Source organism: Cuculus canorus, chromosome 1 (assembly GCF_017976375.1).
Source record: "Cuculus canorus isolate bCucCan1 chromosome 1, bCucCan1.pri, whole genome shotgun sequence".
NCBI classification, from domain to species: domain Eukaryota; kingdom Metazoa; phylum Chordata; class Aves; order Cuculiformes; family Cuculidae; genus Cuculus; species Cuculus canorus.
In genome coordinates this window covers 72,395,757-72,405,932 of record NC_071401.1, presented here as the reverse complement: position 1 = coordinate 72,405,932, position 10,176 = coordinate 72,395,757, and positions in this window count along the sequence as shown.

Sequence of the window (10,176 nt, the reverse complement as noted above, 5' to 3'; positions counted from 1 at the left end):
GTTATTCTCAGCACATGAGATTTGACCTTCTAAAGCCAGGGCTGGATGGCTGCAATGCAGTGTGCCAGTGCTCGAGATAGCCAAGAAAATCTGGGAGCAGAATATTAGGAAAACATCTACCACAGTTGTCATCTGCATTTTCATATGATCTTGCAGTTGAAAATAGGGAAGAGAGCAGCACAGTATGACTAGACAATTCTGTGCAGGCCTTAACAAGAACATCTCTTGTCCATAGTTCACTTAATACTCATAGTTTAATCTCTGCCTAGTTTACCCTGGCAGTTTCACACTGTAAATCTATGAAATACTCTTTATATTGATACCTCTTTCTGTAAATCAGTCTCAGTTACATTATAGACACTCCATAGTACACTTTGAATAGGAAGTGTCTAAATAAAAGCTAACAGATTGTGTTGTATTGTGAACTCCCTCTGAAGAAATGTAAAAGATCTTCTACCGTAAACAGGAAAAGGGTAAGACAAAAAAGCAGTATCTAAAATAATAAGTATATAAAGCAGTATATGAAAGTATATAAAATAATAGAAATTAAAGCTAGGCTAGGAATTCTGCTTCACATTTCACAGAAATAAAGGGCTATGCAATGAAATTAGAAGGTGGTAAATTACAAAGTGTTAAACTGTTTTGTCACACAATGTGTATGATTAGGCTCTGAAACCCAGCACAACTAGAGTAGCCTAAATAAAATTAAAAAATAATTTGAAGAGTCATCTAGATATCAAATATATCTAAAGAGATAGTTAATGTCAGCAGCATGACAAAAGGATATGAAATCTTCAGAATTTTGGTCTAACAATTATTGCTAAATATCAGTATAACGAGAAAGAAAGTGGAGATATTGTGTAGAAGATTGTCTGCTGAGGAGACTTTAAACTTCCCTCTGATATATCTAGTTGTGGTAATTTTAGAACATACATACATGTATGGCCTGACCTTCTCTCCCATCCAATGTGGCTGTTAAAATTGTTTGATTCCCATCTCTGAACTACACACATTCACCCATATGCATTTCTAAGTAAAATTTTCTTTCATCACATCATGACCTAAATTAACCTTTTGATTAGATCAGGAGCAGTTAATAATTAAATAGAGAGAAAACTAAACCTCCGTGTGAAAAAAGACAATTCTTTGGGTGTGACTACAAGCAAATTTATGCCCTTTTGTATAAATGAACTGTATTTCAATTAACCAGTCAAGTTCGCTTTTGGTTTGTACTCTCCCTATTTAATCAACAACTGCGAGTGAGATAGAATCAGATGCTTGATTGCTATTGATGGTTTGTTGTAAACAGTTGGTTGCAAGACAATGCAAAACAAGGGCATGATTGATATTGCGACAAACGAAAAACAAGGAAAGCCAGATGCCGAATTTAGTTTTACCTTGATTCCTCCTTGAAAAAATTATTTAAACATGGTGAATTGGCTGATAATAATAATTATCGTAATAGTGTGACCCCCTGTCTCAGGCTGCTTTCCAATCCTGGGCAACCCAGGCATGTTGAGAAAAGAATTCCCATTGAAAAATACAGTCAGTTGGAGCTTTAGGGCACTCCCTTAATGTAGCCGAGACTGCTGTGCTTGGGAAAGTACTGGAATTACCGACGATCAATTAACTCGTGACAGCCTGGTACACCTGCTACCTAAATTGCAGCAATGATACCAAAACTGTACTATCTGGAAAGTACTGGAATTGTACAGTTGATAAAAAGTACTATGGTTACCTAACATGAGTTTTGGCAACTCATAATGACCAAAATCAGTCATCTGTGACCCTATAAACAGCAATCCTAAGTAAGATCACTTTGAGCTCTCCGGGACTGCAGGGGCTGCACTCAGCATCTGCCCCTGAACTGGGACGCCTTTCAGGTTCACCTACTAAGACAAGGACTGGGGTGAAGCCAGGCTTCTTACGACTCAACGATTGGCCATAGAGAATGCTGCTGTATTTAAAGTGCACTGATCTTGAAAGGAGGGGAATTTTGGCCAGGTTGAAATCTGTGCGCTCAGATCCGTGAATCTGTGTGATTGTACCTCTGTATGTGTGACTGGATTTAACCTTGTAGTAAGTGTAATGTGTACTTTGCCATTTTTGAATCTGTAAAAAAGTTGCTGATTTGATTCTAGCAAAACTTGTTGAATCACTTAGAATCATTTTGTTCATCAACTTATGATTAAGTTAGAATAATTAGTAGAAATTATATACTTCAATTTTGTGTTTTACCTCAATAAATCCAACATTGCTGCTAAATCTGTCTTGAAAAAATAGTCCCCTTCCACAGGGTCAATGAAATTTCAAAATGTAATTTTATCTCTCTGTACACATAAATCTTCATATACATTTACACTATATGCATATATTCTGGTTTTTATTACAAGAAGTTGTCTAAACTCACTTTAGTAACCTAGACTTCAGAGATATCTGCTTTAAAGTGAAGTCAGGGATCAGAAAACATCTTCTAGCTAGGATGGTGGAATAAAATGTTCTGCAATGCTAAAGTAGCTTATCCTAAACTTACCAGTTAACAAAGGGACATGCAGTGGATCACTGGGTGCTGGTCTTATGCAAGTTTCTAAAAAACAGCCTAGTATTAAGAAGTAGTGTTAAAGATTGTAGCTCTTCGCTTGAATTATTGGTTCATTTGGATTAAGGTCTTTTACTAGATGAAAAATTATTGTTATAGAACTGGCTTAAATCTTAGTTTTAAAAGCTTCTCATGCCTGTGAACTACCTGCGTAATTTTGTAATGTCATGCTGGTACTTAAAAGTGTACTTTTACACCAAAAAATACCCTAAATACTGAAAGTAAAAGTATGTTTAACATATATACAAGATGCGATTGCTGAGCCCTTTATGTTAGGTTTATCATCATTAAGTACTGAATGTAAATGGACAATGTTACTGGAATAGGAGCAGCAGATTAGAAAAATAACACAAACCCAAAACTAATACAGAATCTGAAATGTATTGTTTCTAACCACTGTGCCTCTCGGGAATCTAAGTGTTATCTATCAGGCTCAAGCAATCAGCTTTCAGGGCAGCCAGCAGACTGAGAAATACCTACTTTACTACATATTTGTGAGTCTCTAGTGAATGCTTTTTAAAAATGGCTGATCTTTCATCCTTCACTGTCTCAGCAGACTGGGATGTGATGATGATGTTGAATTAAACTGCTGCCCTAATAGACCTGGAAATTAAACTATCTTATTATGTATAATCGGAATAGTTTATTACCTTTGAAAAATATGGAGGCTAATATCATCTGCATATCAGAATCAGACATCTCCAGATAATTCTGAAACTGTATCCTTAACGACTGTTGGGGTAAGCCCTTGGCGTTCTCCAGTCTTTAAATTATTTTTATCAATCAGCAGAATAGCTGTGTTTGATAATTTCTAGTGCATGTAATCTAGGCGGTCAAACTACAGTTCTGAAACATTCTATGCTCTTCACAGACGAGTGTTAGAGGAGAGAGTGTAAGGTCTGAGCCCAGCTGAATCTTCTCTGCAGTTGCTCTTAAGGCAATTAGGCACTGATCGCACTGTGATTTGCTTTTATCCTGACAAATATGAGATGAAGAATGAAAAATAAAGCTCAGTGTATATGGAGACTTGGATTGTCCCAAGGACAAGTAATGACAGTTTTTCAGATGTTTCCTCTTACCTCACCTACGTCACATGTGAATTTGTCCTCAAGAATAGCAGGACCTCTTTATTCTTTTGTTTAACTTTTCCCTTTAAATTTATAATGTTGAGTGTTCCTGTCTTGGCCTTGCTAGCTTTTTACACAGTTACTTTGTGCTTAGTAAATTAATGTAATGCTATAGAATAGCAAATCCAAACCATTACTGCACAAACCCAACATAAACAAGTTATATAACGCTGCAATCATTCCTTTATTAAAGTAAGTGGAAAATTCAAGGCGTACGTAATCTTTTTGGACAACTGACAGGCAGGTGTGATCAAGAGAATGGGGAATCCAGTGATTGTAGGCTGATAGAGAGACAGGTTTGTCCGGGTGATTAGAAAGTAAAGTGAGATGGAATTGGCAAAAACGGGAGAGAGTATTGGCTGTCCTAGGACAAGTTGCAAGTTGTCCTCAAGTTGTGCCACAGGAGGTTCAGACTGGACATTAAGAAAAACTTCCTCGCTGAAAGGGTTATCAGGCACTGGCACAGGCTGCCCAGGGAGTCACCATCCCTGAAGGTATTTAAAAAACAGGTAGATTAAGTGCTGAGGGATATGATTTAATAGTGGACAGGAGAGGTTGGACTTGATGATCTCAAAGGTCTTTTCCAGGCTAAGGATTCTATGATTCTAAGGAGAAGTAACAGTACATATACTGCCGAGGGTTTTAGAGGAACCAGCTGCAGCAGTGATGAGCAAGTGTCAGGAGAGATTCAGGAGCCAGGACCCATTGACAAAGAGGAGCGCAAAGCAGCTGTGCCAGAGAAGTGATAAAAAAGAAGTGCAAAGCAGGCTTAAAGAACTGCTGAATCCTCTCCAATTCTCAATAATCCCCTGGTAGATTAAGTATAGAAGGGAAAAAGGTAACACCAGGCTTCAGGAACCTCCCAGGTCAGGTCACTGTTTGCATCCTTCCTGTTTGTGGTCCACTTCCTCACATACCCCATGAGAACACCTCCACTTGAGGTTGGGCAGGGGGCAGCTGGATCCAGCCCTTTTGCAGGATGCATGGTTTTACTGAAACAGGCCTGTTCAGCTCCACTTGCTTTCAGGTGTCCTGAAACTACACACAAGTTCACACAACATCACTGTTACTGATAACTGCCCATCTTCATCCTTCCTGCTGCATGCTGTGATCTGTGTTAGCAGCAAGCTGGGCCATTTTTCAGCAAACCTAAACCAAAGCCAACCCACTTACAGGCTTTCTCACAACTTCCATTTTCTGTCATTTGCATGTCTTCCTTTGCTCAGCATTTGCATCTGTTTTGGACTGATCTTCTTCCCTCCAGCTTGTTCTATGCATCTCTTTACCCATCACCACATTTGCGCTCTCATATGCCACAGCCCAGAGGTAGGCAGTTGGAAACATCCCAGCCAGTCTTTTAACAACAACAACAAAAAAAATTAGAGATGTTCTTCCTATGCTGAAGTTGCAGAGTGCTGCGGGCAGGACCTGCCCGGAAGGAGTCCAGGAACTCAGTACAGTTAAGTACAAAAGCAGCATGGATCTTAAAGACAACACGTAGGAGCTGCAGTCCAAGAAGTCAATTCATGAAACAGGAATATATGAGGAAAAGCATCTTGACAGCGGTATAAGGCACACACAGACAGACCAGGGCACAAAGCCAGGTCATTTCAAGCTGTATGAAAAGTTTAAAACAGATAAGAACAGCTTTTTTTGTGCAGCAGAAGACTCCTCCCCTGACTGTCTCAAGCGTCAGCTACAGCCCTGACCGCGCATGCATGTCTGTGTGGCATGGTCCTTGCCCCTTTGGCCATTTCTGTACTTCTTCAAAGATCTTCACATACAAACGCCATTTCTCAGCTTCCTTGACCTGGCCACCCATCTGTCATCCATGTGAAGATGCCCTGCTTGTGGTGTGGATTTGCCTGCATATCTGTAACGGGTGGGAACTAATGCTGCTGGCATGCTGAAAAACAAAGCTCCCGCATATTCGTGGGGTTCGATCCCACTGTTTCCCAAGGCTGTCCGGCTAGCTGTGAGAGCGCTAAGCATAGAGTTAGACAAGTGCCCGTAGACAGCATGGATGAGACCAGTGAACTCTCCTACTGGACCTTGAATACTAACAGTAGCAGCGCTGTCATAGCCCCACTTCACTAAGGAGACGGGCAGGGTTATGTGTGCCTGAAAGCTGCTCTGCTGTGTTCTCCCCACAAACCTTGCCTTGCGTAATATTGTTGTATGTGGTACTCAAGTATTCTTGCAAGCAGATGTAACAAAAATACAGCTGCAGATCAACTTGTGATACCCAGTTCAAGAGGGGTGATTCTGCTCTTTTGTTTCCTTCAGTTTAGAACAATGCCAACCAAGTTTCTGATAAAAGACGTGTTTATCTTACAGTATTGCTAAGGAAGAGATCATAGACACGTGGAAGACCTGGTATCATGGAAAATTCTTGCTTTGGCCCATAATCATCTACCTGGCTGTTGCTGAACCCTAACAAAATCCTCTTAGCTATGGGTTGGGTACTATTGCACAGGGTATGCCGCAGGTGCTTGCAGACATCACTATACAAACATTGAAATAACCACACAGCAATTATTGACAGTAGATATTTTTGAACGCAAATTAACTAATTGTCAACAGATCCATTTCTATAGTGGGCATAATTAATTTTTTTAATAGCATTGTTTTATCAGTATTGGAATATTGCCAGTCCACCTCACTTCTTTAAATCTGTCTGAAATTGCCCCGCTCCTCTCCCACTTTGTCTAACAGAAATAACACTGTGCCATTTTGCTGCGACAGCTTTTCCCTTACCCCATCCAAGACATTAAGGAACATAATAACCGGCATTGGACTTGGCAGGGAAAGTTGAGACCCTGCTGTTATTTTGCTCTGATTTTCTGATGTAAGTCAATCACTTAAGTTTTTCTTCCACTTTAGTATTGGGTTTTGTAACTTTTCTTCCGTTTTGTAAGTATGCTGGATTTTAACCCATGATTGCTTAGCATCCCTTGTGTGCAGGATCTTGTCAAAGGGCTTTTGAAACTTCATGTACGTTAATCAATTAGTTTATCTACTTACATACATTTTCAGATAAAGTCCCAAAACTGTGTGAGAACTGATTTCCCACTGCTGAGATAATACTGGTTAATCCTTGCTCTATCTAGAATTTCCAGATGTTTTGTTATTCTTTCAGCCAATTCACCAAGTCACGTTGCTGACTACAGTTTGTACGCTGCTAATACCCCTACTCAACTCTAAATAGATTTACTATGTTTAAAATGGTTTACCATGGAAGTTGTTTGTAACAAAAGCTTGTGTATTTTTGTTAGCAGCTCACTTGCTTCACACGTATGTTCCTGCAGAAGTTTTGCACATAAATACATGTGTTTGTGGCTTTGGTTTCATTTTCTTTTTTTTTTTTTTTTTTAATTTTTAGTATTGCTTTTTCTTCAGGCCTTCTTCTGACCCTTTGGTCTCTGAGTCTTGACTAAACTGCAGGTGAGATGCTCAGATCTTACCTGCTATGGAGTTGGGGGTATAGTGCTGGGTATACTGTCCCAGCCCAAACTACTCATGCTCCAGACTTTCCAGACTACGTACCTACTGAAGGTGCGACATGCATTGAATACTCAGATGCACAAATACAATAGTCACTGCAGGGGCGGTTGCTTTAAAAAACCTGAGCGGCAGTAATAAGCACTTCTTGTATAATAGCTGAGTGGTTTGAGCATGTGGTTGAAGAGGGGAAGTTGTCCCTGTTCCAGAACTCATATTTGCATTTATTCATCCATATTTTGTCCTGTTCTTCTCCAGTCTAAAACATTTTGGCTCTTCAGGGAATATGGACTGCAACTCTGTCCTCTTGTTGCCATGAGCTTAAATGCAAGGCTAGAAAAAGTCAGATTTCTTTTCTTTCCTGTGTTCCTGGGCTTCACATCCTTATCACTATAGCCACACCAGCAAGGGTCAGTTTTTCACAATGAAACTATTTTCTTGAAAAGTGAGTATCTGAAAAAGACTGAGAGTGATCAAAAGTTGTCCCCCTTCACAGGCAAATGATGTAGCACTGTTTCAATTACACAAAAGGTCAGTCTTACACCCATCTACTACTTCTCCCACTGTTACTAAAGAAAAATAAATGTGTCCCATCAAAGGACTGCCCACAGCGAAGGAGTCTGCTTTCACTCCCCAGGCCTTCCTACTGCATGGCTTACAGATATCTCTCCCCTTGGCAAAGTTTCTTTCCCCTTCCAGGTAATCATTCATCCTTAAGCTACTACAGAGAGTGCTAAGGCCTTACTGCTCTGTACGGTTCTGCTGTGCTAGAGTGTGCGATACTAGGAAAGATAATGCATAGTTTGGGGGTACTGAAAATGATGTTTTTTTGCACGGGGGAGAGGGAAAAATGTATGCAGCCAGTCAAAATTTTCTGCAGGTGCTCAAAACCCCACATGAATTCCAGATGCAATCCCAAGTGACTGTTTCCCAGCACTGCCTAATCTTGTGAGCACCTCCCTACTGAACCTGAAAGCTCCTCAGGCATTTAACTTTATTCACCCACACATGTTAAGAAGATCCTGTTTTGGGAAGATAGGCACTTATCTCTTGCCTGAAGTCCCACTGCAATCCAGCTTAGGAAGACAGGCATTTAAATCCCTTTTAGAAGCCTGAAGAATTAGCAGCAGTCAGAAATATGTCTCGCTTCTTCTGGCATGGGCCATCACCTTCAACATACGTGCGAAATGCAGAAAGCATGTCTTGAGCTAAGCATGGGAGTGGAAGTGTACGTGTTACCATTTGAAAGGGATTGATGTGGCACTGTCAACGAGACTGCCTCAGCAATTACACCATGCTCAGGCAAAAAGCGTCAACCTCTCCTACTGAATTTGAATTCCTATGTGGTGGATACAAGTTGTCAGCTCTATTTCTCATCTCAAGAGGTGGAAAACCAAGGGGAGCAAGATCACATACCTGTAAAAGAAGGGTCGTATGGGAGATTGTCATGGAACAATGAGAAAAATAAGGCATAACCTCATAACTCTCCACCTCGTGCCAGAGTGTGTCTGAACTACAAGGCTAACCTTGGGTTCACTTTTTATCTGCTCTGATGTGGCCCCGTGCCTCTTGTGTTCCTGGCTGCACAGGCTCTCAGCAGTGACACCTACTATCCACGCTACCTGATGGCTGCTGACTATCACTGCTGGGAAGTTTGAGCTAAGGGCTTAATTAGAGCCTAGAAACATTACTCACTTCCTTTCTTACGGCTTTATGCATCTTTATGCAAAATGTGGGTGGAAGCACTGTGATCACATACTGCTTCATCAGTGCCAGTCTTGCAGGAGGGACAGATAGACTGGAGCATGTGGATAGATGGTTACTAGTGTTTCTGATGACTTTCCAAGAGGATATCTGTGCTCTAACTGCAGGCTGGCTTTGCTCACTGGTGCTGTGAGTCCACTTGCAGCCAGCGGAAAGAAGGGAGCACTGTAAGCACCTCAAAGGAAGCAGTCGTATTCTACAGGTCTTCAGAAGTGCCTCTCTCTGACTGCTGTCCGTACAGCAAAGCTCACACAATTAGATTGCTTCTTTCATCCATCCTAGGGCTCAGACACCTAAAATATTGAGCTAATAACATCTCAGTGAGGTATCTAAATTAGATGGACAAGATTCCAGCACGAATATTGGAGGCTTCACAGTTAATGATTGCAAGAAAAAAACAAAACAACAAAATACCAGTAAAAAGTAAGGACGGTGACTCTTGAAAACCAAGGAAGAACCTTTTATTAATATTTTCTATTTCTCCTCCACTGCATGTCCCAACAGCCTTTAGGAAAAAAATAATATAATAAAATGCTGAAACAAATTTTCCTCCTTTCCTTGAAGCCGTACTCATGGAGGGCTGAAAATTAACACCTTGAAAAAAAGTAGTGGGACCAATAAGACCATAATGTTAACCCATTGTTGTTCCTCATTCAGTCTAATTCTTTGGATTGTGCTGTCTGAAAAAAAAAAAAAAGAAAAAAGACATGGAGGTATTTACCTCTGTAGCTTGTATACTCATCAGTTGATTTTATTATACTGGGAAGCCTGAGAAAGCATGGTATATGTATATACAGATCGTGTAAATACACTGCAGGCAAGTTTCACAGTTTAATGTTGCAAAGGACTTTCATTAATGCTCTAGTTCTGAGGAAAGGATGTAAAGCAACATACAGGAGTCGAGACTTGATTTTTACCAAGATAAGCTGGTGTAGCAATTCACCTTTAGTAATCCTTCATGTCCTTTTATGTGATGCTCCTTCTACCACACAGTGCATGGTTGAGAACAACATACATTACAAATGAATCCTTCATTGATGTGACTTTGTGATGTTCTATTATTTATATTTGCATAATTCCGTGTGTTAATAAAAACAAATAATTCACCAGAGATACACGAAATTGAATTATTGGTTTTGTCCCAGAGCAACTACACGCTATGGTTTTACTTCATGTATATTTCTG